Source organism: Mus musculus, chromosome 3 (assembly GCF_000001635.26).
Source record: "Mus musculus strain C57BL/6J chromosome 3, GRCm38.p6 C57BL/6J".
Taxonomy (NCBI): Eukaryota; Metazoa; Chordata; class Mammalia; order Rodentia; family Muridae; genus Mus; species Mus musculus.
The window spans coordinates 141,984,617-142,002,358 of NC_000069.6; the positions used below are offsets into that span (position 1 = coordinate 141,984,617).

The 17,742-nt window shown below is 38.5% G+C and overlaps 1 protein-coding gene across 6 annotated transcripts in view; it reads right to left on the reverse strand.

Annotated features, from left to right (window-relative positions):
- Positions 1-17,742, reverse strand: part of Bmpr1b (bone morphogenetic protein receptor, type 1B) — a 332,451-nt gene that overhangs the window by 147,482 nt on the left and 167,227 nt on the right. Inside the window, exon 2 of one of the 6 annotated variants that reach the window (XM_006500940.4) lies at positions 6,751-6,815. The exons of the other annotated variants lie outside the window; for them this stretch is intronic. The gene's annotated coding sequence lies outside the window, so the exon portion shown is untranslated. The remainder of the gene's footprint in view (positions 1-6,750; positions 6,816-17,742) is intronic. 6 annotated transcript variants of the gene reach the window in all.

A 17,742-nucleotide genomic window follows, 5' to 3' on the forward strand; every position in this document is an offset into this window, starting at 1 on the left:
AGCGCCACTGCATGTGATTCCGGGTGCATGACATCTGGGACCGAGAAACGGTTGCCTGGGTTACAGGTTTTGGGGGTAGTGGGGGTAAAGGGCACCAAAGAAGATTCTCCTAGAAGTGCAACCACTTAGAATGCTGGAATGACAGCATGAGGTCATGCAAGTGGCAAATGAACAGAATTATACAACACAAAGAACGAAGCCCTGGACTGGAGAGATGGCTAAGCCCTTGTAATTCTTGCAGATGAGTAGACTTCGGCTTACAAAGCCAATTTCTGGTGCATATTATCCCTTCTAACTCTAGCTCTAAGTGACATTGCTGCCCCCAGGAGTATCTGTACTCACACACACATGAAAGACAGGCACAGACCTACATGTAATCTTTTATTTAAGAAGAAGAATGAACTCCCATGTAAAGTATAAACAGTATGAAGCCTCTTGCCTGTCTTGTTGAAGTGTGTCGCCGGGAGGTGACATTGTTTATTGAGCAATGTTTGTTTAACAAGGGATTTAGAAATATTATAGCACTAAAAGCATCCCTAAATGATTTTGCTGTTTTTATCATAAAGAAAATAAAGCTAAGTCATTAGGTGGCTTGACAGAAGTCACGTAACAAATCAGTCATTGAATTGTCAATGAACCGCAGTCTGTGACTGGACTATAATACCACATACAGCCTTGGTGTCACTTGTTTAACTGAGAACACATACTCCACAGACCAGGAAGAATGTGGGACACACCAGGCAGGACCAAATGAGCCTTCTGAACTACTTACTCTCAGAGAATGAAGAGAAGTTTAATATGGAGTACTAAAAGGTGGTGCAAAAGAAGGGATGAGCAGACTGGGGGGGAGGGAGACTCAAAAGGACTAAAATGCCTTCTCTTCAACGTGGCAAACAAATAGGTAAAAAGCCTCTGAAAAGACTAAGCTGGCTCTTCTTCGGAAAGTCTGGGCTTTGTCAAGCCGGGTTACAGGAAAAGGAGTAACTCCATGTCAGAGCCCTGGGGAGAGAGCATGGTTTTAGTTTTAGATGCAATGAACTTGGTATGTGCTGAATCCTAGTGAACATGTTCAGTAGATGTTAAAATATACTATTCTATGATGCAGGAAAACATCTGTTCTTTTGCTATACAAACACCATCATCATATAATCTCCTGACAGAAGCCTGAGAATTTACTTAAAACACTACCCTGATTGCATTCCTCTCCTGGTAAACCTCTGTATTGTCTCATCTTACTCAGTAGAAGCAATGGTCTGAAATCCATTGATCTTCTCCATCAGTATGCCTTACACAGTAGCCACTACAACCCCATCTCTGTCTCAACTGTGACAACTTACCCTCTGGATATTCCTTACACACCTTTCCCTTGGTAAAGTTTCCCTCCATAAACGTCTACTTGCATTCACCTTTTTGAGTGCCCTTCCTATAGGCACCTTCTCAGCAAAGCCCATCACTGCAATGCTCCCTAAAATGGTGAACTTTGTTCTCTGCCCAATTGAAATCAAGCCCAGTAACAGCATGGGTTTCAAGTGTCCAAAGTGAGTCTTGATTATAACAAATGCACAGAAATTGTTGGATACAGGGCTAAAAACGACAGTGGCCAGCTATGTACTAACACAGTCAAGAACTCTCTCAGTGAGAAGTCAGGCAAAATCAGTATCTTAAGGATCTGCCAAGGAAGAGATGCCAACACACCAAAACCCCAAGGAGAATAAGAATAGCTCACGAGTTGCACTAGTAAGGAGGGAGGGCGAGGTCAGCAACACCAAGTGCTTCAGAAGAATCCAGCAATGGCGGAAACTGAAACTCAACACAGGAAGCAGAGAGGATCAAGATGGTGCAGCCACTAGCATGTGCAATGTAAAAAGTATGAACATGCTACCATGAATTGTCCTTTGTGAAGGAGCTATCTGAGAATGCGTTGGTGCCTAAGCTGTTTCACAAGGGATGGGAGGTCAACGTACAAAACCAGACAACAGCAACATGATACTTTTGAAAGCCTTGCCCACATCAAAGAGAGAGAAGGATGGTTGATGCTTTAAAGCAACAAGCAAACATAGCAACAGAAACGGAATTTACCAGAGGGGAAGGTGTCAAGCCTGTGCTCACTTCTCAAGGTGGATGGTGAGTCCCAACTATGCCTTTGCTTCATAGTTACTCAACTGGGATCAACATCGTGTTTGAGTCTTTGAGATCATTTCATTTTGCTATAGAATAGCATTCCATCCTGCTTACGTGGCAGAGTGCACATACTCATTCCTTAGCCAGTGGACTCTTGAGTTGGATTCCATTTGAGTTGGGAATCATTACAAATTAGGATGTTATGAACACTCACATACACGTGAACATGTTTTTCTTGAACTTATATTTTCATTAATATTTGGTGAATACCAAATTGCTTGGGAATAAACTCATTCTGTATTGTAACATTTTAAAATGATGTCAAATTGTTTTCAAAATAGGCTGCATCATTTCATAGCATGACCAACAAACATATAAGGTTTTGAATTTCTGTGCATCCTTAAAAGATCTGTAATTACCTCTCTTTTTACATAGTGAAACTAGGAAATCTGAAGTCCAATCTCATTGTCATTTCTATAGTGGCTAATAATATTTGAGCATCTTTTTCTATACTAGATATCCACTACATATTTCAGGAAATAGAGACCAAACAAGTGTATTTTCATCTTGTAAAGCTGACTTTGCATAGAGATCAACACTGACTTGATATGCAAACTTGTAGACAAACCAATGCTTAGATTAGAATTGTTATTTATGTATCACAGTTCAGGTTTAAGATAATGTTAGGAAGCAGGTTTTACACTCTGGCCTAAATTTAATGCACCCTTGAAGCTAGAGGAAAAAGAAAAGAAAGAAAAAGGAAAAAAAGAAAAAGAAAAACAGAAAAAGCTAAGTAATGAATAATTTTGAACTATTTTGTTGACAAACTTAATTGGATATGAACAATACAAATTTGTCTACCCTATAAAGGAATGAAACATATATCAAGGACAAACAGCTACAGGCAGAACATTAATAATCTAAGCTTCTACTCATTTTGCAGCTGAGAGTGTTTGACTTTTAATATAAATGACAGGAAGAAGAAAACACACAATACACCTAGTTAAGACTAGGCTATGAACATGTTTTCTCCCTTTTCTTTCCTTTGGGGACCTATTATTAGTCGTATCATAGACATGGTGACTTACCTTTAACTCTAAGGTTCTTTGTTCTCAAGTAATAAGTACTTTGTGTTCCCAGGACCCCACAGGAAAATCACATATAAGCCTACTAACCTTTACTGCTGCCCTTTATTTGAGCACCAATCCATTATAAGTTTTAGAAATATTGACTGCACAATTTGTAAATAGGCCATTTGTTCTTCTCAACTGGAACAATGTCATATGTAAATGGAGATGAAAGAGGGCCCTAAATAAGCGAGCCATAGCAAAGAAAGTGTGCCCTTTTTAACTTTTTGTTTGACAGCACAACAAACTAAGGCCAAACCAAAATAAAGCACCTTACCATTAACAAATAGAAAATGTTCTGAACTCCACAACAGAGAGAACAAACTAAAGCAGAATAAGACATGAGCTCAACTGTCCTTAGTTTAGCAAGCCTGCAGCAGTAAAGAGCGTCAGGGACATTGTTGTTGTCACCGTTATAGTTGCTGCTACTCCTGTATACTACTAATTTCCCTTCTTGCTTCGTAACCACACCCTAGTTTCAAGATGATATTACTTTCTGATATAATATATGAATTTATAGAATAAAATGGTACTAACATGAAGGACGTTTTTAAAACGTGTTGTTAAACATAGTAAACACTTATCTGCAATACAATTTCAAGCATTTCCTATTTTTAAAATTTATTGAAATATTACTAAAGTAGCCATTTCATAACAAGTTATTAAAATTATTCCAACTAATTCAATATTGTCTACTACCATTGAAAAATAGAAATTAGGTCCAAAATAGAAATTAGATGTCAAAAGGCTCTCCAGATGGTGATTATGACCTGGTCTGTTGGGAAGCTATTGCTTTTTATCATAAAGTCATCGCTCAACTCTTGATATCTGTTCCTTTTTTGAGACTTGTTTGTATTATTTTTAATTATGTGGGTGTGTATGTTGAGAGAGAGGGAGGGAGGGAGGGAGGGAGGGAGGGAGGGAGGGAGGGAGAGAGAGAGAGAGAAAGACAGAGACACAGAGACACAGAGAGACAGAGAGAGAAAGAGAAACTGACTGTGTGTACATGAGTCCAGGTACCAGTGGAGACCAAAGGAAGCAAATTCCTGAAATCTTGAGTTATAGGCATTTCTGAGTTGCCTGACATGTATGCAGGGAACTGAACTCAGGTCCTTTACAAAAGCAGCATGCACTCCTAACCACTGAGCCATCCTTCCAACCTTGATGCCTGTTTCTTTAGAATTGACTCATCTGAAGATACTTTCGTGCATGTATGCAAACCCATCATTAGAAACATACCATTAATCTCTGTTACTATTTTTTAATTTAAAAATATATCCAATATATTTTGATCATATTCTCCTCCCCCATCTCAACCCAGATCTTCCCCTCCCTAATATCCATTAACTTAACAGAATATTTCCTTTTAGAAAAAAAATAATTCTGCACTTTACAGCGAAATGGGATCAACCTCAGAGGAAGCACAGGTGTCCCTTTCAGCAGCAGAAAGGTCACTGAGGGCATCCTGAAACCCCCCACAGAAAAAGATCTCTATCAGCTCAAGGAGGAAAAACAATGAGGCTTTCCCTAAGCCAAGCCGGCCCTTCCTCTTCCAGCCCAGGAATAATAACACCAGTTCTTCGGGTAAAGCTCATCTACCCAATGTATGATCAGTTTTAAAAAATTATTTATTAATCATCTGGCAGCCTCATAAAAATATCACTGGGTGATTAAATTCAACTCGGCAGTGCAAATAGCAACATAAATTAAGTCTAATAATTCATGGGTGAAACTAAAACAAAAACAACACTCGTTTATTTTACTACTTCATAACAAGCATGCTTTCATTTGAGGGGAACTGAAAACGCAAACCTGAGAGCCATCATTAATCAAGGGCGGTGCTTTCTAATCAAAAGATAGCTCAGAAAAGGAAGAGGGAGCAACAAATCCCCCAAACAACAGAAAACGGATTTTAGTAAGAAATGAATGAGCCGTCTTTTACTTACTCTCTTTGGTTCAAAGAGAAATTAATTTCTTAAAATTAGTTCTCCTGGTGAACAAAAGCAAAAAGTGTCTTATATGTAGTCAAACATGACCAATGAATAATGAAAAGAATAAAGATGGAGAATCTGTCTTATAGATGTACACTTCATTAGAGCTGAATACTGTTGTGTATAATAATGTCTATGATATATTTACAAGTACTAACTAGGATGAGAAGTGAGCTGACGTGATCTCCCGAGTTTTCAAGGCATTTAAGACTACCTGGACACGTTCATGAGATGCCATGGAACAGGTGCATATGATGAGCAAAGGCGCTCTGGCCCTTCCCCTCTGTTCGGTTTCATTGTGTGTTTCAGCCTCAACCAACACGAACGGTGTTGACACTTGGCTGAAGGCAGATGACTGAAGTACCACATGGAAGAATGAATACTTATTTTTCCATGACCCAATGAAAGATAAAAATCACATTAATAAATAGCTCAGTGTATTATTAACTAGCTTGTTCATACTTTGTTTTACAGGCTTTTTGTATTAAATAACTGAATACAATAATTATTTTAGAGAAATGTTTGCATTCAGGAAAGCAAACAAGTGCTATTCACATTTGCCACTTTAAAAATACCAGGAGACAATATGAGAGAATATTTCTAAGTACAGAAAACTCACTCTGATCTTAGGTAAATGAATAACACCTTTCTGTTGTTGGCTAACTCCAAGTGGTGTGCAAACTTGAGTAACACAGTTGCATAGCTCTTTATGTGCTGAAGATCAGTAATCCCCAATATTATCTCATTTTATGTTCAAAACAAGGATAGTTGCATGAATCTCGGCTTCATGCAGAGAGAAATTGAAGTTCAAAGAACAGAAGCTAACAATGCATGTTCTCAAAGATTGAGACCATCTCAACTCAGGTAATCTCACAAAACATACAGCCCCCAGCTGTATGAAGATACTTTATATCTCAGTAGAAATATTTTTTTCTTATGGCATAATATTAATTCTTGGGGGATAAAACAAACACTTCCAATTTGGAGTGTATTGAACTTGAAATTGGCCAAAAAAATCAAAATTGAAGCATTAAAAGCTACCTAGAGTTTGCCCCCTTTCTTTCATTTCTGACATTTAGGCTTCACTTTCACATAATCTTAACAACGGAAATGACCCCAGGCTGGTCCCTCCAACAATGTTTCCTCTTTTTCTTCATCAACTTTTTATTCTGTTACTAAGTACCATCTAGATGGCAAGAGGTTCAAACATCTCAGTGTTCACAAATAGGCCTCTCCCTGTTCACAAATGAGTCTGACACTTTCAGCTTCACTTCCTGGTGCCCATGACAAAAACCCCATGCTTTACCGTAACAGTAACCCTCCACACCATACATTCACTTAAAATGCTATGTACAGCACTTCCACACTTCTGGGGCTCTTCCTAGAATAACCCCTACTTAATCTTCACTCCTAGGGGGTGTGTTTTAAGCTAGAACAAGACTAGATCCAAATACGTGTTAGCGCAAATGCAAACTGGGAAAAAATATTGCCTGGATGCTCTGATGGCTTACCAAGGTTTCTTGCTTTCCTCTGAGGAATGTGGAAAATTGCTTCACTTGAGCTGGTATATTTCCTCCTGAGAGAAAAAGCGAAAGAAAAGAATAGAAGTTCCTACATCTCACAAGCTGGCAGCAGTGAAGTCTTCACACTACTCTATCTGTCGGTATGACTTTCTGGGACCTAGTAGTATAAAAAGTATAAGGCAATAAAAATGTGGCCATTTCAACCAGATGGCAATCTTTGAATTACACATGCAGTGCTTCTGAGCTTTTGAAGCACAAAACCAACTGTGAGGTGATATTAAGATGTACTTAAATGCTTCAAACATGAAAGCTATATCCATAAAACTATCAGAGCATCTTTAAAGAGAAGTTTAAGCATTTATGCATGTAGATATTGCGGTCTTTGAGTGGCAGGGTGGAGCATCAATGTTCAACTACAGTGCTGAAAATCCTCATGGGGGTTTTGAGCAATCAATACCAATGGAAAGCTACATTTGAAAACCTGTCAGGTGTTACTGGAAAATGCATCTGTCCAAATAGCAGTTATTGAAAACTTTATCAAAATTAGTAAATAATATATAAAAAGTCCCAAGTGAGCGGTGAAATCCTTATTCAGTTGACAAGCTGCCCGTCAGTCCGCTGCCAAATGCAGACTCATTGACTCCAGTACTGGTGTCTTAATTTCCTAAGAGTGCACACATCGCACTTCACTCCTTGGCTTGGGAAACCCTGTTTATTGCACTGTCCTATTAAAAACTACTTTGACTGACTTACACTGCCGACAAGCACATTTCTTCAACCTTAATTACCACTTCTAATGCTTCTTTTTTAAATTTTTTATTAGTTGTCTGACAATTTTTTGCACTGTATTTTAATCATAGCACCCTTCCCCAACTCCTAAAACCCGCCAACCCCCAACTATGTGTCCTCTTCTCTCTTCTATTATTTTTATAGCCATCAAGGATAACATATGCTAAGCATAAATTCTTAGAAATAAGCCTAGTATAGTCAAATATAGTTCTTATGAAAAAGTTTGTATTTATTTCATGCTTTCATTCAGTTAACAGTCCTGAGTGTCTGTGATGGGGCTGGCCACACAGATACATTCTTCTGATGTCAGTGAGTTCTGTAAGGACAAGGAGGTAGTCCTGACAGTCAGCATGTCCCAAGCAATACAAGCAAAGGTATAGCACACAAAAAAGATAGAATTGCTGGAGATAAAGCTTAAAGTGACTGTTTGAAAGAGAATGTGGCTAGGCTCTAAACCCATCATTAGTTAACGAGAAAGCCAGGGAAACATTCAAGCGTTAAGCATGTTACAGGTGATAGGAAGATTCAAAATGTGGTCATTGAAGAGAGAAACTCCAGAGGCCGTAGCTAAGCCAGGCTCATGACCGCTGCCCTTAGGTGTCCAATGATAGATTGTCCATATTTTCTAGGTTTTAATGTTCTGTTGATTCACATTTATGCTCATTTCATTCTCGATCTGTAACATTTAGAGTATGATCAAGCATCATGTTTTGGAGGAATGAAAAATATAATTACATGTTAGCACTATCATTTAGGTAACAGCATTTTGTTTTGGTTTGGTTTTCTTTTTTGAAAAAAATATTTATTTACTTACTTAATTATTTAATGTATGTGAGTACACTGTAGCTGTCTTCAGACACACCAGAAGGGGCATCAGACCCCATTACAGATGGTTGTGAGCCACCATGTGGTTGCTGGAAATTGAACTCAGGACCTCTGGAAGAGCAGTCAGTGCTCTTAATCACTGAGCCCTCTCTCCAGCCCTTGGTTTGGTTTTCAAGGCAGAGTTTCTCTGTGCAGAATAAATTTCTTTGTAAACCAGGCTGGCCACAAATTCAGAGATCTACCTGCCTCTGCCTTCCAAGTTCTGGGATTAAAGGTGTGTGCCACCACCAACCAGCTCTGTATCCAAAATAATATTCAGTTATCCAGAAGTCTTTAGTGACAACTGTAATCGAAGTGGCTTTAAGATTTCAGAAAATGATGTTGAGCTAGCTGCATGTCTCGTTGAGTTTATATTACAGGTGGGAGAAAAAATCAAATAATATGATAATATCTCAGAGCAAAACATAAAACAATAAAAGTAAAACACAATGCTGTGTTTTAAAAGGTTCGCCTCAAGCTGAACCCATGGAGGCACAAGAAGGTGTCAGCTATGTGAAGATATCAAGAAAAAGCATTCCAAAGAGAAGCCACTGCCCATGGACAGTTTACTCAGGACAAGATCTACCCCATTGAGGTGCCGAGTAGAAGAACACAGTCCAATGCACGAGGCTGAAAGATGATGCAGTTTACAGCTAGTGGCTCCTACATGTGCAGTACATTAAAACCACCTGGAAGGTTTTCACAAACGCAGATATCTGAGTCATAACCATAAATGAGCAGGCCCAGAGTCAATGCAGTGATCCCAGATGTAAGCATACTCTGAAGCTCTCTGGGGGTCCAGAGAGAGGGTCCAGCTGAGACATGCTAATTTACGCCAATAGGAGAAATTAAGATTTTAGCTCAATGATGTAACTGCCCATTGAAAGATAAAAGTTTCACATACAATTTATTATGTCCCAAATTATCTAAACTCTACCTAGACATTTGCTTGAAAATAACATTATACCTTAGGAATATATTTCTTTCTAAACCACTTTGTCATTCAGAATAAAAGTGATATAAATCATTGACTATTTTTCTAAAATAATGAAATAATTTAGGTGCAAACTGATTCCTTTGGATTGTTCAATGTGTTAACTCAAGGCTTTTATGCAATCTTCGTGTAGAGTTCTAGAATATAACTTGTAAATAACTTTCTGTTAAAAAGAGTACACACACACAAAATATACTTTCCTTACTATGACTTTCTTTTTCAGAGATGGAATCTTACTATGTTGCCCAGGCTAGCCCTGATCTCCTAGGCTCAAACAATCCTACAGTCTCAACTTCTCAAATATCCAGAACCATGGTTGCACACGACATTATAGAGAATTGCTCCTTCTGAGTGTTCATAATTGATTAGAGTAAATCTGACATTGTTGATTAAAAATATCAAGTATGGGTCACATCCCAAGGAACAGACCTATCAACTAAAACCTGCTTTCACTATTGCAAGTTCCCAGTGCAGCGGCTCTTAGATCTCCTATTATCATGGTAAAAGATATAACTATTTGAGGAAAATTAATTAAAATGTCATCCAGTCAATGCAATACAAGATAACCCGATGGTTATCTTTTAGACATCCACCCAAAACATGTTTTACTCAAACTGCCTATAAGCTTGAAGATAATTCAAAAGTCTTAAAAATCAGTTAGCAATTAATAAATAAAACCACACCAACAACTTTCCTTGCATTCATATTACATTTACTAATTCCTAGGATTTTCATTACGACAAGGAGCATGGCCTGGACTAAACTATTAAGTTACATCCTAACTTACTGCACTAGATTATACAACACTCTGACTTTAGAATGTGTTAAAACTGTAGCTGACAACCTTAGTTCCCCTGGCGACACTGATTCTTTTCTGGGATGACTGGATTTTTCATTGTCAGGAGCCACACCAATAGCCAAGATATGTGACTTCTTAGGTACAAGAATTATAGTGAGCTAAGATGATTTACCCTGCTTCTTTATTCATTTCTGTCACCTGTGATTCATTTCAGAGAGCTGCACAGAGCATAGTCCCTTGAAAGCTCAGAGAAGTCATGTACATCTTTCACACACATAGCCATTTTCTGGATCTTAGATCATAAATGCTGCTACATTCTTTCAAAAGCAAGCTGGGTAAGGTTATTGCTAAAAGTGAAGAAGAATCCAAGGCACTAAGATGCAATGAAAGGGTCCAGTCTGTGCAGACTAAACATCCAGAATAGCCCCAAATTTGCCAAAGCACATGTGGCCCACATAACACTAGGGATAGAAGATCAGCTAGGCTGGTGTGGCTGAGAGTAAACCCAAGGAGCTAAAGGGCTTTGCAGCTTCATAGGAAGAACAAAAATATGAACCAACCAGTACCCCCAGAGCTCCTAGGGACTAAACCACCAACCAAAGAGCACACATGGTAGGACTCATGGCTCCAGCTGTATATGTAGCAGAGGATGGCCTTGTTGGGCATCAATGGGAGGAGAGGCCCTTGGCCTTGTGAAGGCTCAATGCCCCGGGGTAGGAGAATGCCAGGACAGGAAAGCAGGAGTGGGTGGGTTGGTCAGCAGAGGGAGGGAGGATGGGATAGGGGGACTTTAGGAGGGGAAATAAGGAAACGGGATAAAATTTGAAATGTAAATAAAGAAAATATCTAATAAAAAAAGAAAGAAAAGCACAGTCACAACCTCCTGCTAAATGGGGTTTCCATGCCTCATATTCATGAGTTATTCATGTGGCTATTGATTCTTTACCAGACTAATTTTAAGAATCACTCAGATCTTCACAAAATAGCCATGCATAGGTAAATTTTAGGAAGAGGTGTAATTTTTAAAGTGATGTTTTCTCCCTTTTATTAAATTTTTCCAGTAGCTAGCCAAACAAAACTATTACCATTCATAAATTCTGTGTGGCTAAGACCTTAATATAACTTAAAAGATGTGCCACCCACAATCATTATTTGGGTGTTTTCAAGAGAAAAATATAAAAGGAAGGATACCACTAGATGTTATAAATAGAAGCTGACTGAATGTTTAAACAACAAGATTTGATTTTGAAAAGTAAAGATGTAAGAGGTTTTCCTTTTAACACAAAATCAAGTGCATCAGCATTACACCAACTTTAGGTAATTTGTAAAGTTGGATATAAAGAAAGGTGGTAGATTTTTAAAAATATTCTTATTATCTGTGAATTTCATTTAATGTATTTGATATATCTACTCCCCTCTCCTAACAGACCACTTCCATACTCTTCCAAATTGGAATCCTCATTTTTAAGCCCATCACAATGGCAGAACTTTTAAAGGTATGAAAAAAATCAATCTCTCCCACCCAGAACATTCTTACAACTACAGCGTGCCCTGGAGACTCCTCCCACAGAGGGGGGTTGTCAGTCCCTTCTCATTCCATCTTGGAATTTATGACCATGGCAAATGTGACATTCTATGAGTTCCAAGACTAGATCATAAAATTTGATTCATGTCACACCTTATTCAACAGAACCCAGCGCTGGAAAGTTTTAGCTACCATGTGAACAGCCTTCCTCTCCAGAGGATACTCTGATATTATAAAGACCAACCTACCAAGTACAGAAACCAGCATCTACCATGAGTCACAGTATGCTTGGACAGCTCCTTGCTGCTTCAACCCCTCCTGGTTCTGCCTCCAGGCGATGACACTAAAAGGTGGGGCATCTTTTAGAGTAGCACAAAATTTAGTACTAAATTCATCCTGGTGATATTTGAGACAGAATATGTACCTAATGGGCTCTAGGTATCCAGCTAAAAAGATGTTGAAGCAGAATTTAGGAAGAACATCTGGCTTTTCTTTTAGTTCATTAAGTCATGGATAGAGCTGGGTAAGTTTAAAAAAAAAAAGCTGTATAGTTTTCAGCACAACTTTAAAGCACTAATTAAAATAAAGACCAGGTTTGCTAGGTTAAAAACAAAACTTGTCTGCATCCTCTATCACATCAAAAACAAAACTGAGAATGGCAGTGAGTGTCAGACTAGATAGAGCTAGGCATCAACAGAAGACAAAGGGGAGATAGTAACTAAAACAGTGTTTATTACACTTAGGAATGTGTGAGTCGGGACTCAGGTGCTGTAATGCAGTTACAAGGTCTCCCAAGACTCTTAAAGACACAAGAGCTGACTCTCTATACTCAAAGGGGCTACTCAGAATCCTACAGTGCCATTACTTCAGCACCCTCACGTTGAAGGATTTTTGATAAAGAAGTAATTATCTCTAAATTGGGGGCACATCACTTTTTGCTAATAGAGTGAGTTGCTAGCTAATACAGTGACTTATGAATTGATACATAAGAAACCCTAGAGACTGTTAGGAAATAGTATTATTTAGAATTGAAAGAAAAAAATGTTAAAATAAGTGTTCCCTTTGGGTCCTCAGATGCTCAAGCATAGAAAGAAATGGAGTCATCAGTAAACACAGCCCACACTTGGAAAAAGATCCATAACCAAAAGGATGAATCCAGAGCACAAGGTCAAGAGCCAAGAGTCACCATGAACAATTGTCTGGAAGGACAGAGCCTCATTAAGCAAATGGCTATACGGCAATCAGATTACTGCTAAGGCTCCCTTTCCCCTGTGATCAGGAAGAGCAATAGGGATTGCCCACAGTGGTCCAACACGGAATGTGAGTGTGTGGAAAGCAGGAAGCTTGTTTTGTTGGTTCAAAGGTGCTCACAAGACCCTTCAGCTCAGTTTTTCAGTACTCAAGGGCATTTACCTCTTACCTGCCCTTGTATTTGCCTTAAACACAAGACATTGGATGGCAAATGTATATCATAATGGAATGAGAGTAACAATAATAGTGCTTTGTCTACAGTACTATAATTGGCTTATGATCAAAGGAGGGAAGATGATGATTTCCAAAGATGACCACAGTAATAACCCTGTCTTATAATGTATTGCACTCCTGACATACACACTGCCCAGCCTGGAGTTCTTGACCATAGTGTAGGCCAAGTCCTCTGATTTCATAAACACAACATAAAAGGCAGAGAGTTCTCTCCTTGTTCACTGCAGAGCTCTCCCTGAAACACTCAGCTATTGCACTATCTGCTGACTCCTCAACTATGAAGAAACCCAAATTAGCAAATTCAATTAGCACATTGGACAAGGCCAAGCTTCCAAAGAGACAGATTCCAAGCTAGCCCTGCCTCATCTGCTCCATTTCAGTGTTGGATGCACTCTACCAACTGCTAACTCACAAAAACTGTGAGACCACCAAACAGCTATAGTTCTATGTTACTAGGGATTGTCATGATCTGTTACATAGCAGAGTAATAGAAAAACAAAGTGAGACAGAACCCACAGTTTTGGGTGCATATGAGAAATGTCACATAAATATTCTGAAAGAAAGTTCTAGGAGACAAAACATTATACTGATATTTTTGTGGCAGTTGATTTAGAGTATCAAGTTAGCATAGGACCATGCTTATAACAATTATCTAGTTAGTAGAGGTCAGTAGAGGTGAGAATGCACATCCCAAAAGCAGCACAAACAAAAGGAAGAGAGAGAGAGATCTCTGTTTCCCGGCTGCACACACAATGTGATCTGCTGCCACACCCTCCTGACACCATCATACAGACCAGCAAGAATGGTATCCTTTTAGCTGTAAGTCAAAATGAACTCTTCCTTCTTTAAGTCAAATTTGTCAAAATAATGAGGTGAATAACTAATACTTGTGTCTGTCAGTCTTTCAGTAAAACAAAAATGAGGTCTAGTACTGAACTTATTTGGTAAAGGAGAAATTAAGATGAAAACCTTAATACCTTTTATACACTGTTACTGTCAATAAGATTCCTACCCGGGAGGTTAACTACAGAACTCTAACCAAATCACTTTTTTGGTGTTTATGGGTATTTTTTCATTTATATAATACAACTATAAAACAAAATGAAGAAACAGAAAGAGCTGTGCAGACTATAATCCTGGCACACAGGGTCAGAGTAGAGAATAATCAGTCCTAGGCCAGGTTGGCATACTTACTGAGACACTCCAAAAACCAGACAGACAAATGGTCAGAACGTAATAAAAGCCAGAATATTTGTTCCAAACCATCCATAGAAAAGATGTATGAGACGAGGAATGGAGAACTCTGGAGTATAAGTCTAAAAATGCTGGCAGTCAATGAAGTAATAAAATGAGATTGTACAGGGGGAAAAATATTTAAGGGAATTCTTTAAACCCTTTAATAATATAATTCAAAACTATGAATAGGCTTAGTATATTAAGAAAACATACAAATTGGTGAGAAATAAATACATAGTAAGCAAAAAAAAAGGATGAAGTATACAACACAGGACAGCAACTATGACACAAATCTTAATTTCATTAAAAGGGGAGAAAATGACAAAGGGAAGGTCGGGTGAGTTGAACTGAGAGCATCAATACAAGTTTTACTGGTGTTCAGTTCTCAAAAGGATTGGGAAAGAAATGCTCATTTCCCATACCTGCTAGAAGAGGGAACTGACCCAGAAATTCTGGCCAATGACTTGGGTGTCTGACGGGAGCATTTAGGATGTCAGTACCATAAAGAGGTTTTCTTATTGATTCTATTGGTGGGACTTTTAACAAGATAATTCAAAAGTTATCCATAAGCAAAGAGTGATGATAACCGATTACTAGCGTGACAAGTATTATAAACTAATAAATCCCTTCAAAAATAGACCTAGGATAGGACCCTGCAGAGCTCTGACTTCAATGTTTCTATTCTCATTATTAACTGTATGTTTCTGTAAGCATTCCTAAATAGCATGGGACACAGAATGAGACCCTATTTCAAAACCCAACATTCAAGTACATTCAAGTACATGGAGAGATCAGAGGCTTTAAGATCTTGAATTGTATTACAGGATAATTAGTAATATTCTAAAAGCATTAAAGATTGAAAGTAATAAATGTGCTGTAATAGGCCAGGAATATCAGTGGATCTAATTCATGTATCACTATGCTCAGTGAGACCAGGAGACAAGCAGGTAGGATACAACCAATACTAGGTCAACCTAGTGCACATTCATTGACTTAGCCAAGAATGGACTGAGATCTCCAGCACAAGCAGCCCACGGGTTGTGTCAATCAACCACCGACTCCATGAACTGCTGCCTAGTTTTGGCACCAGCTACCAGTGAAGGGAGGCGAAGACAGGTATGTCATTGCCCTGTACTAATAGTTTAGTGTAAAAAGTTTTTGCCACATTCTCTCCCTGGAATTCATATGCCTGATGAAGTAGAGTGCCTGATTTTAAACAACAGGAAATAAATTGTCTAGAACTCAATTTATTATTGTTCTTTTTTAAAAGCAGATTTATTTATTGTATATATGCGTGCACACTGTTGCTGTCTTCAGTTGACTTGGAATTTTATTGTTTTCTCAAACCAATCCTCTCAAGACCATGAGACAGAGTCTTCCCATCTTCCTCCAGGTGGACAGTCCATCTCACTCATCAAGGAGAGGAAGAGGGACCTGGGACTGTGTGTGGGCGCCATTAACTGCTAATCAATTCTGCTGTCAGTTTTTGTGCTTTTCCGTAGAAATAAAACAAGATAAACTTTGGAAATATGACTAAGTGAATCACGGTATTCCAAAAAGAAAGCTTCTGCAATGAAAGACCACGCGAGTAGATTATACACGTGTAGCTGCTAATGACAACATACGAAAAACACCAGCATGCTATTGCCACAACTTTTGGTGGCCCAAAGGAAACAATGATTGTCTAAGAATACATGTGCCCTAATGTTCTCTAAGCTCTGGGCACAGCAGCATATGCATGCCGATTTAACAACTATTTAAAAGAAAAACCCCTTTGCTATGCTAACAAAAATGGAAGGTAATCTCCACCTTTATGCATCTAGGACTGATGTCTGTCAAGTGTAGCAAGAGAGCTTGGTTTGCAGCAGTCTCTGCTTCCCATCCTGTTCTCGGCAGCCTTCTCTATTTAAGTGTTCTCGTGACTCCAAGACAAGATGATATTAACAGTGATTCTCTTATTTAACAGAGTTGAAGAAAACATGATGTATCTTAAAAGGCTTATTTAGCCTTGGTGAAAAATATAACCAGGGTCTGTCCTTTAATAGTCAATGTGGTTCCCCCAAAGCTTTGCATACAAGACAACCCTGAGATACATAATCATGGGTCCCTAGGTCCCCACAATGTAGATACAAAATTACAGCACAGAATCTCAAGCCTTCCTGCCCTGTCTTGTCACCTTCCCAGATAAAATAATCTTTCCATTACAAACTGACTTGCATCTCCAAAGTCCTCTCTCCCTTCCTAGGACTTCAGCAATCAGCTCTTTAACTCCCCTCTATTATCTCTTTGGGAACAGCTGACTCAGCTCACGAACATTTTCCAGTATAAATCTGCCATTTCGAATATTTGCAGCAACTAGAAATAACGAAGTTAGTCGTCAAACTTTTAGGTTTCAACTTTTATGTCCACTTTAAATTTAACTAATAAAATGCAGTGCTTTTTTTCATGCATGAAAGTCAGGTCATAAATCCTACTGAAGACACCTAGGCCTCATATCCATAGCAAGTAAAGGTTCTGAAATTACCTAGGTCCTGGGAGGTTTTCTACATCATTCTGAGTAGCTCATTACTCAAAGAATATCCACTGCATAAACAATGATTTTTCCATTGAAAGCATATTATTATGACTAATTTAAAATTGAATTTCTCTCTGCAATTTAAATATGATGACACAGGTGTCCATGCTCTGTGTGTGTGTGTGTGTGTGTGTGTGCGTGTGTGTGTGTGCGTGTGTGTGTATGTGAGTTTTATGAGTATTACATTTTTTATAAGCTTAACTGACATGTGTTGCAATTACTCCTGATCTGTTTATTTCAATGATTGCAATCTCCTGAAAAGAAAAAAAAAAAAAACCAGACAAATCTATACATTTAAATGCAATTTTAAAATTCAAACATTTATAAGTCAGAAAGATCAGATTTATTAGGTAAGATGGAAGCTGATTTTTAGCTCCAACAATTGCCATATGAAATATGTGCCCCAAACAAGAAAAGTTACCAATAAACCCAGTGATTTTTGGTGCTAGTGATCCCAAAAGGTCGTGTTGTGTTATCACATGTAGTGAATCAAATTTCATCCTGTTTCCACATCAATATTTAAACTAAAACAAAACAAAACAAACAAAAACAACAACAACAAAGCCCCTCAAAGCCAAGATTTTGTGTTTAGAGACTCAGGTTCGTTTGGTTTGCTCTTTGTTTGTTGTTTTCTGTTTTCCCTGCAGCTGTGTGGTTGCAGGTCTGGTCTCTGAGTGCTCCCCTGACTCTCCCTCCATGCCAAGGAACTTGCT